The sequence below is a fragment of the Agelaius phoeniceus genome, chromosome 27, assembly GCF_051311805.1.
Source record: "Agelaius phoeniceus isolate bAgePho1 chromosome 27, bAgePho1.hap1, whole genome shotgun sequence".
NCBI classification, from domain to species: Eukaryota; Metazoa; Chordata; class Aves; order Passeriformes; family Icteridae; genus Agelaius; species Agelaius phoeniceus.
The window spans coordinates 5,356,869-5,371,233 of NC_135291.1; the positions used below are offsets into that span (position 1 = coordinate 5,356,869).

At 50.8% G+C, this 14,365-nt stretch overlaps 1 protein-coding gene across 1 annotated transcript in view; it reads right to left on the minus strand.

Moving 5' to 3' along the window:
* Positions 1–14,365, minus strand: part of LOC143695915 (uncharacterized) — a 243,196-nt gene that overhangs the window by 22,577 nt on the left and 206,254 nt on the right.

The following is a 14,365-nucleotide window of genomic DNA, read 5'->3' on the forward strand; positions in this document are numbered from 1 at the left end:
AAGGGAAAAACCTGCCCTGGGTTTGTTATAAATAACTAGGTAGTGCTGGCTTTTGCTATTATGTATTGACTTCTGCAAAATATTCTTAATCACAATGAGTTTGATATAGTACAGTTTGTAATCACTTTTCACTGCTTTTGCTATAGTATAATTTGTCAGCTCTTTGTGGCCAATGCCCTGGCCCCTGTGTAGCTCATATCCTCAGAACATCATTTATGGATGATATTTTAGTTAGTGGACAGTGTGAAAAACATACATTATAGTTTTGGCTTTTGCAAAATATTAAAGTGGATGCCATGTGTTGTGCATTAGAATGTTAACTTTTACAGAAGTAGCCGTAGTTGTGAAATAAGAACTAATGCTTTTATTTTTGTAACTAACTGACAATAACAACTCAGAGATATTTGTGAAATAGCTAATGTTCATTTAAAGTACTTGTGGAAGTAGCTAAAAGCGTCTGCATGGTCAGATAACATCTAAGGAAGGGATGTGATGAGGCCCCTGCCACTGACCCTTCCACTGTCAATAACTGTCACCTGCTGAAACCACAGAACAGGGGCCCTTGTGAGGCAGTGACACACAACCCTCAAAACAGCAATCCACGATTCCTGCCCATGCTCTAAAAAGGCGAGTTGGGGGTCAAACCAACCTAAAGAATTCCTGGAACATGTAAATGAGTTCCAGGAAATGTTTGAATATGTACAATCATTATGAATATGTATTTGAACAATACAATGGAGAAACTAGACAAGAAGAGTTGCTGTGGTTAACCGGTGTGCCTCTGGCCATTGCCAACACCCAGCGCTGTTACTGATTTGTCCCTTATTATTCCTTATTAAACTTTCAAAAATTCTAAAGAGTGAGGCTCATTTCTCACAAAACCCAAGGTGCTCACCCCTTGTTCTTCCCCCAAAGCCAGGATTTGTCAATCCTAAATTTTGTCTGGACGGAGGAGAAGGAGGCTGCGAGGAAAAGGAAGATGCACTGGTGTGGAGGCCCATGGGAGTCTCAATCTCCCACCCGTGTAGGACTGGTCCCTAATAAGAAGAATAGATTTCAAGGTTATGGTGACAAGCTTGCTTCTCCTATAGATCTTTGCCGGCACATGCTGATTTTTGGAAAGTTATGTTACCCCATTGGCCTGTTGGCCTAATTACCCTAGTTCACCCCTATTACCCATCTTTGATTAGTCCCTAGCTCTCTGTCCCTCCATTGGCCCCAGTTTACTGCATTCCTCTGCCCCTGTTTCCCTATTAGCTGTCCCGACCCTTAACCCCTCCTTTGCACATTTTCCCCCATATCCATTGGACCCTGACCCTCAGCTCCACCCTCACTACCCCATACAAAAACCCCCTGTGCCCTCAGCTTGCACCCTGTCTTTGTGCCCGGACCCTGTTCAGCTCTGTCCCCTGCTCCTGTACCAATAAACCCAGTTTGCTGAGATCATACCCAGACCCATCCTGCCGACTTTGTCAGCTTTATAAAGCAGCCGTGAGCTCCGGGCTCCTGAGTGCCGGACGCTCCAAGGGCCTCGGCAGCGCCAGGACGCTCCAGACTGGGACAGCCAGGCAGGGCAGGAGGAATCACTGCCCCTTTCCCCTCCCTGCTGCTCCATCTCCCAGCCCAGCATCGCTGCAGGACAGCCTCACTGCCAACGCCATCCTGCCAGGGATGGACTGGGGGGATCTCCTTCCCCTTCCCTCTGGCATGGAGGCAAATCCCATCTTCTCCTTGTCCACGCTCCTTCTCCTCATTCTGTCCTACATCCATCTATGTTCCTTTCCCATCTCCTTCCTCCCTTGTTCCTTCTTGTTCCTTCCTCTCCTCCTGCCTTTTCCTTTTCCCTTCTCCCTGTCTCTTCCTCTCTTTGTCCTTCCTCCCTCACGCACTGAGCTGCAGACAGAGACCAGGGAGAACAAATCCCTGCCACAGAACTTCGTGGAAGAGGCCATTTGGAACGGCTCCACGGCGCAGGAATCCAATGGGGAGGAAAAGCCCCAGAGATCCCACATGAGGAGGGGCTGCCAACCCAGCCTGGGGAGCTGTGAGGAGGTAAAAGCCTCCCTGTGCCGGGAAGGGTGTGGGGAATGTGAGAAGAGCTTCAGGCAGAGCTCAGCCTATTCCTGGTGCCTCCAAAAACGGCGGTGCCAGATGCAGAGATCCATGGGGATGCAGAGATCCCCCTGCAGATCCATGGGGATGCAGAGATCCCCCTGCAGCCCCCAGAACAGCCACGCTGGAGCACGGAGGATATCCCGGCGAGGCTCGGTGGGAGTGTGGGCAGGGTCTGCTGCCGGAATCGCCAGAGGGGGATCTTCCCGTGGAGACCGAGCCGGGGCGTGGGCAGCCCCCACATGGCTTATGGCGGCTGATCCGGCAGCTCCCGGCAGAGAAAAGGCAGGTGGGAGACCCCGGCAGCAGCAGCGGCGGTGCCCAGCGCAGCTGGCACGGGCAGGGCAGCCGGGGATGGGATGGCTGGGACCCGCCCTCGGTGCGGTCGGCGCGGTGACCTCGGCCCACGCGGCAGGACAGAGCAACCCCCATCTTCCCCAGCATGGCCGGCAGAGCGGCCGCGGGCCGGGCAGTGGGAGCAGGGCACACAAATTCACCGCCAGCGCCGGGGCAGGTGGAGCTGCCCTGGGCAGTGAGCCCGCACCTGGGATGGAAACCGGGGCAGGCGGAGCTGAGGCGGGCAGCGAGCCGGGACCCGGGACAGGCGCCTCGGCCGCGAACGGAGGGGGCAAGAGCTGCAGAGGATCCCACTCTCTTTCTGACTTTTCCTCTTGTTCCCCTCCCTTTCATTTCCCCTTGTTCTCTTCCTGTTTTGTCTCGGGTGTTTCTCATGCTTTAAAGATTTTTATTCTCCTAAAATCTCCTGTCTAACCTATGGCATATTCTCTTTCTTCTAGATTAAATGGGTTTTTTTACAAATAAATCCAGAGCCTAACAAATCTAAACTTCTGCTTAGATACTTTGAAATGGTCGACGAGCTAACTCACGACCTCCTAATGTTGTTTTTCTCATCACCTTTTTATTTATCCTTTGGCAAATTAAGCATCTTTCAGTTTCTTGCTTTGCTACTCCAAAAATCCCAGTGCACCCATAGTTCCTTAAAAAATGATCACACAAAGCTTGAGTACCCCAGTGGGTTTTCTGATGCATGTCTTCTAATATTTTCCTAGTAAGCACATTTTATTAAGTAATTGTCTTCCATCAAGAAGTTTCCATTTCCCTCATTTATCTTGTTCACTTCCTGTCTTGTTTCATTCTTTTTTCTCGGCTTCCCTAAACTTTGGAATTTCCAGTTTTTCCTCGTTTGGAGTTAATATTAACATAACTCACTCAGCTCCACTTTCTGCTGTATCCTTGGCTTCGTCATCTGCCAAATTATTTCCTCTTATTTCTGGGTTCTTTCCCTTTTGGGGTTCCTCAATATGTACTATAGCTATGTCTTTTAGGTAATTTTAATGCCTCTAAAACCTCTGAAATAAGTTCCTCATGTACTAAACCTTTTCCTCTTGAATTAAGTAATCTTTTTCCTTTCCAAATTTTTAAAGGTATGTACTACGCTAAAGGCATACCTTCAATCAGTATATATGGTTCCTTTATTTTGTGTTAAATATTCTAGTGCTCTTTTTAAAGTATATAATTCACGAGTTTTGTCGTAGCGGCGGGAGAGATGCGACACACCATATGCGATGAATAGCAAATCCCGAAGTTTATTGAAAGCTCACCCATATTTATATTGGTGTTAATGAAGCTTATACATATTGCAAAAGCCGAGCTCATTATTGGTTAAAGCACACTTAGATCAAACACACCTACTTCTATCTTCTAACAATTATTTTGCTTCTATATTTGCATTCTTCTAACTTTTCTACCTAAGATAACTACATTTTCTGGCAAGCGATTTTCTCCCCCGTCTTCCCGTTTCGGAGAAGGTCACTGTGACCTTCGTCAGTAATTGGGCACTGGTTGCTCAGTTCCCAGCTTGTTTCCCCTATCCTTATCCATTGGTATCACATCGAAATCTCCTTTCTCAGCTAACCAATTATCCAAAAAGCTCTCTACAGAGTTTGAGCTTACTAGTTTAAGGTTAATTTCCCTTTTTCCATAGTTTGCATGTTTTTCAAATCAACTACTACATACCCTGTACTTTCTCCTGTTGCAAGGAGTTGTATCTCTGTTACCTAACATAACTCCCAAAGGGCTATTTTTTTTTCTTTTTTTTTTCCCTGTAATCCAACTTACTGGTTTTCTGTCTCATTTTTCAAGATCTTATCTATTCATCATCTGCCTCTGTTTTTCACTTTCACTAACAACCTAAATACCACTTTTCTTTCAACTACACACTTAAAAATAAAAAACCTTTTTCTCACACTACTTTCAGTGCAATCCACCTCCCTCCAAGGAGATATAGTGAAGTTTAAAATACACAATCTACATTACATATACTTTCATTTGTCTACATTCACTCGCTTCTATTTCTCATTCACTTCCACACATTCTTTCACACGCTCAGGACACAAAGTGGATCCCTGTTGACAGAGAATCGCGGCTCCCTGTGGCCCCCTCCCCTTGGCGTTGGCCTCTGGGTCTCAGTATCTCCCGGCCTCCTGGGAGGGCCCTGACTCTGCTGCCTCCGGTGCCCGTTCACCTGTGAGGCTGATTTGTGTCACTCACACTCTTCAGCTACGGCCCCCTCACAGGCCCGGGGGGACAATGGCCCGTTTGCAGTCACACACATGCTCTGCCACAGCCCCCACCCACCCAAGGGACAATGGCTTATTTGTGGGTCACACACTCCTCTTTCCACAGCCCCCCCTTCCCACCTGCCCAGGAAGCTGAGGCTGATTTTGTGTGTGACTCACTCTCACACACACAACAACAATAAGGTACCTTTTACTTTCACATCACCTATTACAATTTTAGGTATTTCTGGCCAGTCCTGGTGCTATTGGATTTTCCTCAACCCAGCTGTGTTGGCCAACCCCAGATGCTCTTGGGTGTAGGAGCGTCGGGGGGTAGGACGGTCGGGATGGACGGAGACGAGAGATCTCTGCAGCCAGGCCCTGGAACTTGCGGTTTATTGCAAAGGGCCCGGGTGCAGGGCCCTGCTTGGAGCTGCCAGGCACAGCTTGGAGCAGGCCCGAGAGAAGAGAGGGGTAGAGAGGATGAGAGGGTAAGAGAGTAAGAGGGTAAAAGTGTAAGAGAGTGAGGTTCCCATTACAATTCAATAAATCTTCTGTGTTGAATATTCTATTTCTCACTAGCCAATCTAGTACAAGATGCACGTCCTATAGCATTTACATACAGCCTATAAGAATCATTACATTACCACACTGTGTTACATTTTAAACCGTAAAAACTCCTCTTTGGACCCCTTCTGCCAAGCTGGCAGGATCTGCTCTGACCCTTGGATCTGTCTGCAAGCAGAGGGAATTGTTCCATCAAAAGGGGATTACCTTCAGCCAGCCATACCGTTGTTTTCCAGTTGTTCAGTAACTGAGGTATCTCAAAGCTTGCTTTGATTTCAATCTTGCTTATAGTTTCTATATTGTCAAAATCTTTTGCCAGACAATCATATTTATAAGGCTTTCCTGTTTCATCTTCCCCAACACTTGGGCATTTTTTTATTTCTCAATCCACCTGTGTTGTCCAATCCCAGATGCTCTTGAGCATATCCTCAATCCAGTAGAATTTTGCTTTACCCTGAATGCTCTTGGAATATTAATCCCTCAACCCAGCAGGTTTTTAGGAGCCCCTTTTGTCCCATTTCCTAGTGGATTGGGCTAGGAAACTCCTCTGCTCCCTTCCTCCGAGGGGTCCAGCCCCTCTCTGAGACCCAGTCCCAGTTACCCCGGGGGATTCTCTCACTCCTTTTAACATTCACTTTGTCTCTTTACTGGCCACTTACCGCGGAAAGTCAGAAACGCAGCATGGGAGACTCCAGCACTCACTTGGCAGGTCTGGCACAACCAGCCCGCCTCTCATTCACTCACATTCATCCCCCCTGAGAAATACTTACCAATCCCTTTTCCTTCCCATGTTCTTCGTGCACATTACTACTCTTAGGGGGCCAATTGCCGTGGTTGTAGGGAGCCTTTTTCCACTGTCTTTGTTTTATTGTCTCCTTTTGTCCACCATAACCTGCGTCTGTCGGTCACCCCAGGGCAAACAGAGCGAGGCTGCCGAAGAGGGCAGGGGGCACCTTCCCCACTCTGACTCTCCTAAAGCACCGGCATCGAGGTGTTGGTAACCATCCTCTGCTACCAAATTGTGAAAAACGCCAATCACTTCTTTTTAAAATTTTAAAAGTTTAATAGTAATAAAATAATTATCATAATAGTAATACTATTAGAGTAATAAAAATTTGGACAATTTGAATTAGGACAATATGAGACAACAAATACAAAGTGTTATGGAGTCCGGGTACCTTTTTCTGGGCAGCACAAGCCCTAAAAAGGACACCTGTTAACAAAGGATTAACCCTTAAAAACAATAGCCTGTTGCATATTCGTACACTTCATACATGATGCATAAATTCCATTCAAACATGGGATTCTGGTCAGTGCCACCTTCTTCCTCTGAATCCTAACAGCGCCTTCGAGGAGGGAAGAAGTTCATTTCTTCTGATAAGAGGGCAATAAATTCTTTTTCTCTGAATGATTTAGGTGTCCTGGGGCTGCTATCTCGCTGCAAGTCCTTTCTTTAAAGAAAGTCTCTTACCAAGCATAGTTTCTATTTTAATATTTTGTAATAACCTAAAACTGTATTTAACCCACTTCTTAAGAGAATTAATACAGCATTAGTTTCTAACACAAGATGTATAATATTCATTTTCATATTGGCGAAAACCCAATCACAAAATATGCACTTTTCACAATTATAATCCCACTTACTTCCAGTCTCTCCCAGCATGGTCCCAGCTGCCACCAGCATGGTTCCAGTTGCTTCCTCAATCAACTCAGTGAGTCCCAGTATGATGCCATTTGCTCCCAGTGGCTCCCAGTCAGGCCCAGTATGGGGGATGCTGTGCAGGGTGTGCTCACTGTGACACTCAGTCACTCCCAGTATTAGTCCAGTCACTCCCAGTGTGATCCAGATATGAGCCCAGTGTGCTCCCAGTCTCTGCCAGAATAAACCAGTTTTGCGCTACATGGTTCCAGCTGCTCTCTTTCACCCTCACTTTCCTTCCAGTCGCTCCCAGTATATCCCAGTGTACCCCAGTTATCTCTAGCATCTTTCCAGTTCCTTCCAGTATGATCCCATTTGCTCACAAGCACTCGCAGTCAGCCTCAGTGTAGTGGCACTCACTGCCAGTAGGATCCCAGTCACCTCCAGCCATGATCCCAGTTCATCCCCGTGTAAGCCCAGCAGTTTCCAATCACCCCCAGTATGCACCCAGTTCCTTTCAGTTGGTCCTAGTATGTTCCCAGTTGCTCACAGTGACTCCCAGTCACTCCCAGTATATCCCATTTGCCCCTAACATGGTCTCAGTTGCCCCCTGCAGGCTCCTACTCACTCCCAGTACAATCCCAGTATGATCCCAGTATGATCCCACTCTCCATTAGTGTAATCACAGTGTGCCCTGGCATGGCAGTATGATCCCAGTATGATGTCAGTACAAGCCCAGTACAGCCCCAGTCACTCCCAGTATGGTCCCAGTGCAGCCCAGTCCCTGGCAGTGCTGCCACTGCTGGGATCCCCCAGCCCTGTGTGCATTCCCCCCTGGCGGATGTGCCGGGAGGAGCCCCAAGGGCTGGCAGTGGCCAGGCAGGGTCCCCAGCAAGGCCCAGTTTGGATGTGCAGCCCCCAGTTTGCCCAGTTTGCCTCTCCTTTGGCCCGGGCTGGGTTCCCCCCGCCCGCAGCGGCTGGGAGCAGCCGAGAGCCCCGCGCTGCCCATCCCGACCTGTCCCGGCTCCATCCCCGCTCCTGCCGCGGGCTGCGAGGGCTGCGGGAACGGGGCACCGAGGGTGTGGCTGCTGCTGGGGGAGGAGGAAGGAGGGAAGGGCAGGGATGAAGGGGGAAAAGGAGGTGGGGCTAGGGGGGAGGAGCAGGGGGACGAGGGATGGAAGAGGAGGGATGGAAGAGGAGGGACAAAAGCGGATCAAGGCTGAACTGAGGGAACCACGCCTTCGATCCCTGCCTGAATTCGCAGCCCCCACCTGTGGGATCATCGCCTCCCCCATGGCTCCGGTGAGCGGGGAGGGGGAGCTCGGCCCAGATAGCCAGAGGGTCCCTGGGTTGGGCTTTTGGGGGGATTTTGGAGAATGAAGAAGTCCAAGGCTGAGCGGGAAAGGCCCCTTGGGGGGACATCGGGGGGTGGAGGTGGCGGCTGCCGGCAGAGGCAGCCTGGAGGAGCAGAGCCCTGTGTCCCCCAGGAGCCCAAAGTGGGGAGCCCAGAGAGGGGGGAGCGCCACCATTGGCAGGAGCCTCAAGAGCCTGGAGAGGGGCAGGGGGGACTCCTTGGAGCCGCTGCAGCCCAGAGCAGAGAATGAGGGGAGAAGGGAGCCTGGGAGCCCAAAAAGCCCCGGCATCCCGAAATGGGGAGAGCGAAGCGGGGGGAGCTTTTGGGATTGCTGGGACTGCCCGCAGCCTGGGCAGGGCAGGCACCGAGGAGAAGGGGGATCCCCAATCCAAGCGTGACCCCAGCAGCTGGGACAGGGGGGAACCCCAGAACACCAGAGGGGAGGGACCAGGGACAGGGAACTCCTGGGTGGCTTTTTCAGGGCTGAATCTTGGTGTTTGGGAGGTTTTTCTGGAGCCCAGATGGCCGCTGACTTGTAGAGATGGACTCGGGCAGAGGAACCATCAAACTCAACGTGCTCATCCCTTGTTTTCCCCAAACCAGGATTTCCCATTGCCAACACTTGGGAGGCTGCGAGGAAGACGAAGATGCCCTGGGTCACTGAGGCAGGTGAGGGGGAAATCAGTGTCTGTTGAATGCTTAAAATCACGGGGTTTTGGAAAAGCTTCAAAAGACAGCCCTCAGAGACAGTAGAACTGATTAGAGCTTTGCAGTAACCATAAGATTGGTCAGCAGAAAAGTTATATAAGAAGTAGAAAGTAGGGAGAAATAGAACAATGGTCTGTGCATTAACACTTATCTAGAATAACTCCCTAACCTGCAGAAAAGTGTATCTAGAAAGATATTAGGAAGTTCCAAGCTTAATAATGGAGCTCTGTGCATTGTGTTTTAAGGCTTACAAGCAGGTATTGTATTTGAAATAAGGGAGCATTGTTTTAACCGTCAATGTGCTTATAGTGCTTGGATAGAACTACTGTCAGTATGGATTTGCTTTGTGTGATTGGTCAAAAACCTTTTAAAGTAAGTTTTAACATGAAGTTCTTTGTCTGCTACCTGTGATGTGAGCTACTGCCAACTTACCATTGTCATAACCAAGTAATGAGACAAATGCTGGGAAATAAAACAGCTCAAGACACGTTCCTAGCAGTCCAGTCCTGTTTGTGATTTGTGCACAGCCCCGAGCTGGCGATGAGTGCCCCTTTCCCCTCTGTGCTGCTCCATCTCCCAGCCCAGCACAGCCCCCGGCTGCAGCTCAGCCCTGGGGGGATCTCCTTGCCCTTGCCTTTGGCACGGAGGCAAATCCCATGCTGTCCTTGTCCTTCCTCCCCCAGAGCAGGAGCTGAGCATGGAGAGCAGGGAGGACAAATCTCCTCGGCAGAACCTGGTGGCAGAGGCCGTTTTGAGCGGCTCCACGGCACAGGAAGCCAAGGGGGAGGAAAAGCCCCGGAGCTGCCGCACGAGGAGGGGCTGCAAACGCAGATGGCGGGGATGTGAGGGGGAAAGAGCCAGCCTGGGCCGGGAAGGCGGCCAGAGATGGAACCAGAGCTCAGAGCTGGTGCTCCATGAGCAGCTCCATGATGGGGAGAAGCCTCACACATGCGTGGAGATTGGGAAGAGCTTCAGGTGGAACTGCGACCTGATTGTGCACCAGAGGATCCACACTGGGGAACGGCCCTATGAGTGTGGGGAGTGTGGGAAGAGATTCAGACCAGCTCCCATCTCCTCCTGCACTATCGGATTCACACAGAGGAGAGGCCCTTCCAATGCCCTGACTGTGGGAAGGTGTGGGATCTCAGCACATCGTTCCCGATGTCCAGAGATGCCAGGAGAACCCTTGGGGGTCTCGAAAACCCTGGAATGTTGCCAAGAGTGTTTGGTGGCTTGATTTTGATCCATCCACAGAAGTAACAAGAGTCTGAGGACAAGAGAATCACTTTAGAGTACAAGGTGTAAAAGAGACACATTTAGAGAGTGAGATATAGACTTTAAGGTTTTTGGTACAGGGGGGTTATGGAGACAAGATGGAGAGATCGGGGCGTGTCTCGTCCTTCTTCTTTCTTCTTCTTGTCCTCCATCTCCTGTGATGATGTTGGCACTTAGAGATTGGTTTCTGGTGAAGGTGCACTTGCCAACATGGGCGAAAAGCATTGGGAAATAAAGGTAAATATTGTATACGTAGGTTTTAGTATAAAAAGACATGACCGCCCCGTGGGTGGTCAGAGAGTGCCTGTGACTGCCTGCAGATCAGACCTCTGTTGGGCAGACAGAAAAATTTTGTAGATAAGAAATAATAAACAACCTGAAGACCGAAAGCTGAAGAGTCCAGACTCGTCCTTTGCATCGCGCCCACCAAAGAACCACTCTACCCGTGTCGGGGCAGAGACAGACAGCCGGACCCGACATTTGGCGTCCCTGGGTGGGCACCCCGTGGGCCTCGGCACCGGTGGGCACCCGGCGGCGACCCGGGAGCAGCTCGGCAGCGACCAGCGATCCAGCAGCATCCAGCAGCCTTCGCTGAGCCACGGTGAGCTCTGCTGTGCACCACTTGCACAGGGGCAGCCTTGAAGCACCGAGTGGGCAGCTCCCGAGTTGGACTCATTCCCAGGAGAGCCTGATAACTCCTTGGGAAAACAGCCAGAAAGCAGCCAGGAGACTCTGAAAACGCAGCAGCCGCAGAAAACATCGCACTCCACCTCAGCCGAAGAAAGTTCGTAGCAGAACAGCCCGGATCGGAATCGGAAAGGCGCCTCCGGATCCATCTCTTGTGACCTGCAGTCCAGAGACCAGGAGCCTCCGGACTGCTCTGACGACAGGAATTCGGTGAGAAGGTCAAGAATTAAGAACATGGGGGGTACACTTTCCCAGGAACAAATAGAAATTCTGTCCGACCTACAAGGTGTGGCAGACACACACACTAAGGGGATCCCAAAGAAAAAGCTTAGAGAATTATTGCTATGGGTGCGGTGTAATTACCCGTACTCCGAAACAAGGCTGTTATTTGAAGTAGGCTTTTGGCAAGAAGTTAACAGACACCTATATTTTCTAGCCATCAATGAGGATAAAACAGCCTTAAAGTTGCTGTCCTCAGCAAGAATTATGTTAGAGGCGACCTCGACTCAATTTAGGGGGTCAGCCAGGCAACAAGTTGTTGCAGGTCCCAGAGGGGCGGAGGGAGCAGAGCAAGGTTCCAAGCAGAAATTGGCTCTGATCTCAATTAGCCCGGGGGGAAAGGTGCCCGAGAAAAGGGTACAAGGGGAAATGTCATTGCCCTCAGTCCCACCATCCCGAAAACCCAAGGGAACCCTAAAGCACCCTGAAACCACAGAGAATACAGGGACCTCAGACTCCGACTCAGACACTGATGATACCATTCCTCTTCCTGATGAAATAAAGTTTTCTCCCAGCGACATCGAGGAGACAGGTCACCCTTCCGGAGTGTACTGTCCCGATTCGCAGGAATCAGGGGGGGAGGAGGTGGAAAACGTGGCGGAGTCGGGGAGGGGGGTTCAAAGGGAACAAGCGGGGAGGGGGGATGCACTCTCTCGCGGCAGGCGCGGCGGCGCGGAAGCGGCGGCGGCCGGCGGGGGGGGCGGGGAGGCAATGGGAGACACGGGTTTCCATATGGCTCTTGCGAGCGCAACGCCGAAAGCGACAGTCGCCTTTGGAGCGGTGCCAAAGACGCGCGGGTCGAGCAAGGCTCAGGGAGTGGCCGGGGAGACCTCTCAAACCAGCGCAGGAGCGTCAGACACGGGCGGCAAGGGCGGAGCAGCTGCAGAGCTCCGGAGAGCTGCCGTGAAGGGACGCAGGAGACGCGCGGTGGTGACGTCAGACCCGGAAGTCTGGACCTGGAGATCGGCTCGAATCGCTGCGAGAAAGGGGACACCCGCGGGGGAGGGGCTGTGCACTTCGGCGGGGGGTGTGGATACAGCGTCAGAGGAGGAGGAGAGAGGGGCAGGAACAGACGATAGGGAGGAGACTTCGGAGGTGGAGCGGGACGGAGACAGTGACGTCAGTACAGGGGAGGCAGGGGGCGTCCCCGAAGGCACGCATGCGCGGGAAGTGCCGGCGGAGCGAGGTCGGGGGCGGGTCCGATCCTCTGTGACGTCCGGGGAGAAAAGGAGGGGCCACGCTCGGGGTTCGGCATCCCGTGGCCCCACCCCCTCTCCGGTCCCAATGCTAGCCTCAATCCCTATGGTTCAAACCCCTTCCACTCAAAAGAAACGCTCAAATGTTCAGCCCTCAATGCCAGCTCAGTTAACAGCCATGCAAACTCGGTCTCAAACAAAGTTGCGAACGTTGCAGTCTGCTGAGCAGGGACCGATGGAGTTCGTGTCGTCATCAAGGTTGTCCAGGCAGATGACAGCGCCACCTCGTGGAGGGACGACCACATTGCAGGACACGGCGGACCTGCTCGACAGCGCCACCACATCACCTGCTGGCCAAACTGCAACAATGCAGCAATTTTTTCCAACAATTTATAAAAAGAAAGCCACATTAAAGAAGATAAAAACAACAACAGCAACGCAACAAAAGGATAATATTCCGTCAACTTCAGGATCATATGAAGTTGAAGACAGTTCAGATGAAGCACAGCCTCCAGAAGAAGAAATGATACACATTACCGCAAGAGAGGGAATTCCAGCATGGATGCTTTCAGCAGCGGAAGCGGCAAAGAATCTTCTGCATTCTTTTGATGCAGCAAAAAGAACACATTCAAGAGAGCCTCAAGTTTCTTTTCCGGATTCAGGAGCAAGACTGAGGACCTCAAGTCAAAGAACATGGAGCGAAGGATCACCAAGAGCTTCCATGATTCCATTGTGCAGGCAATGGCCAATGGAGTCTCCAGAAGAGGATGAAGAAGAACAACCAATAGAACCGATAGATTGGAAGGAAATTAGAAATGAATTGTCAAAGAAAAAGGGTTTGATCAGAGGATCAGGAGACATAATAATGCCAGTGACTTATGATGCACAAGGCCAAAATCCAAGGTGGGAAAGGCTGGGTCACGAGGTGATCAAGGACTTATCAAAGGCCATTCAAAACAATGGTCTGAATTCGCAGTACTTCAAACAGCTCCTGAAGGGGACATTCAATACATATGATTTCACGCCATTCGACATTCGATGTCTTGTGTCAATGATTCTCACTGACACACAGAGTCTTATCTGGGACAGAAGATGGAGAAGATATCTCACAGAGTTGAGAGCCAGCTATCAAGGCGGGCCAAACGCAAACCTCACGGAAGCACAGTTAGCAGGAGACCCTCCAGATGACAATCCAGTGGAGCAAGCAGCACGGCTTCCACGACGGGTGCTGAATGACATCAAGGAAGCAGCACGCAAAGCAATCTTGCAGATTGCTCCGGCAGGAGTTCCGGACGTCCCATTCTCATGCGTCAGGCAAGGTCCCACAGAACCATTCTCATCTTTCATAGATCGACTCTCGCAAGCTGTGGATCGACAGGTGACGATTGACGAGGCGAAGCGACCTCTCATGGAGAGTTTAGCTTTCGGCAATGCCAACCCGGATTGTCAACGGGTCATCAGCGCAATGCCAGGACGGCCATCCTTGGCAGAGATGGTAGAGGCATGCAGCAGAGTGGGAACACCTCAGCACGTCGCGTCAGTCGTGAGGGATGAGCTGAGAGGAGAATGGGGAGAGCAGATAAGAAGAAACCCGGAGAGGCAGCCAGAAGATCAGGACAAGGTTGAAAAGATGCTGGAAAAGGTGCTCCAACAACAGAATGAAAACATCAATAAAGTTCTTGCAACCATCCAGAAGAAAAGCAATCCATCAGGAGGACAATGCTACAAATGTGGGGCGTTTGGACACTTGAAAAGGAATTGTCCACATGCACACGCACAAGTGCAGACACAAAAGCCTGCAAAGCCACTTTGTGCGCGGTGTGGAAGAGGAAGACACTCTGTGAAAGAATGTTTTTCCCAGACAGACGTGGAAGGGAATCCTTTACCACTTCCGGGAAACGGGAGAAGGAGCGCGCCCACAAACCGTCAGCGCGCGTTGACACAAGTGATGGCGGTGACTCAACAACCA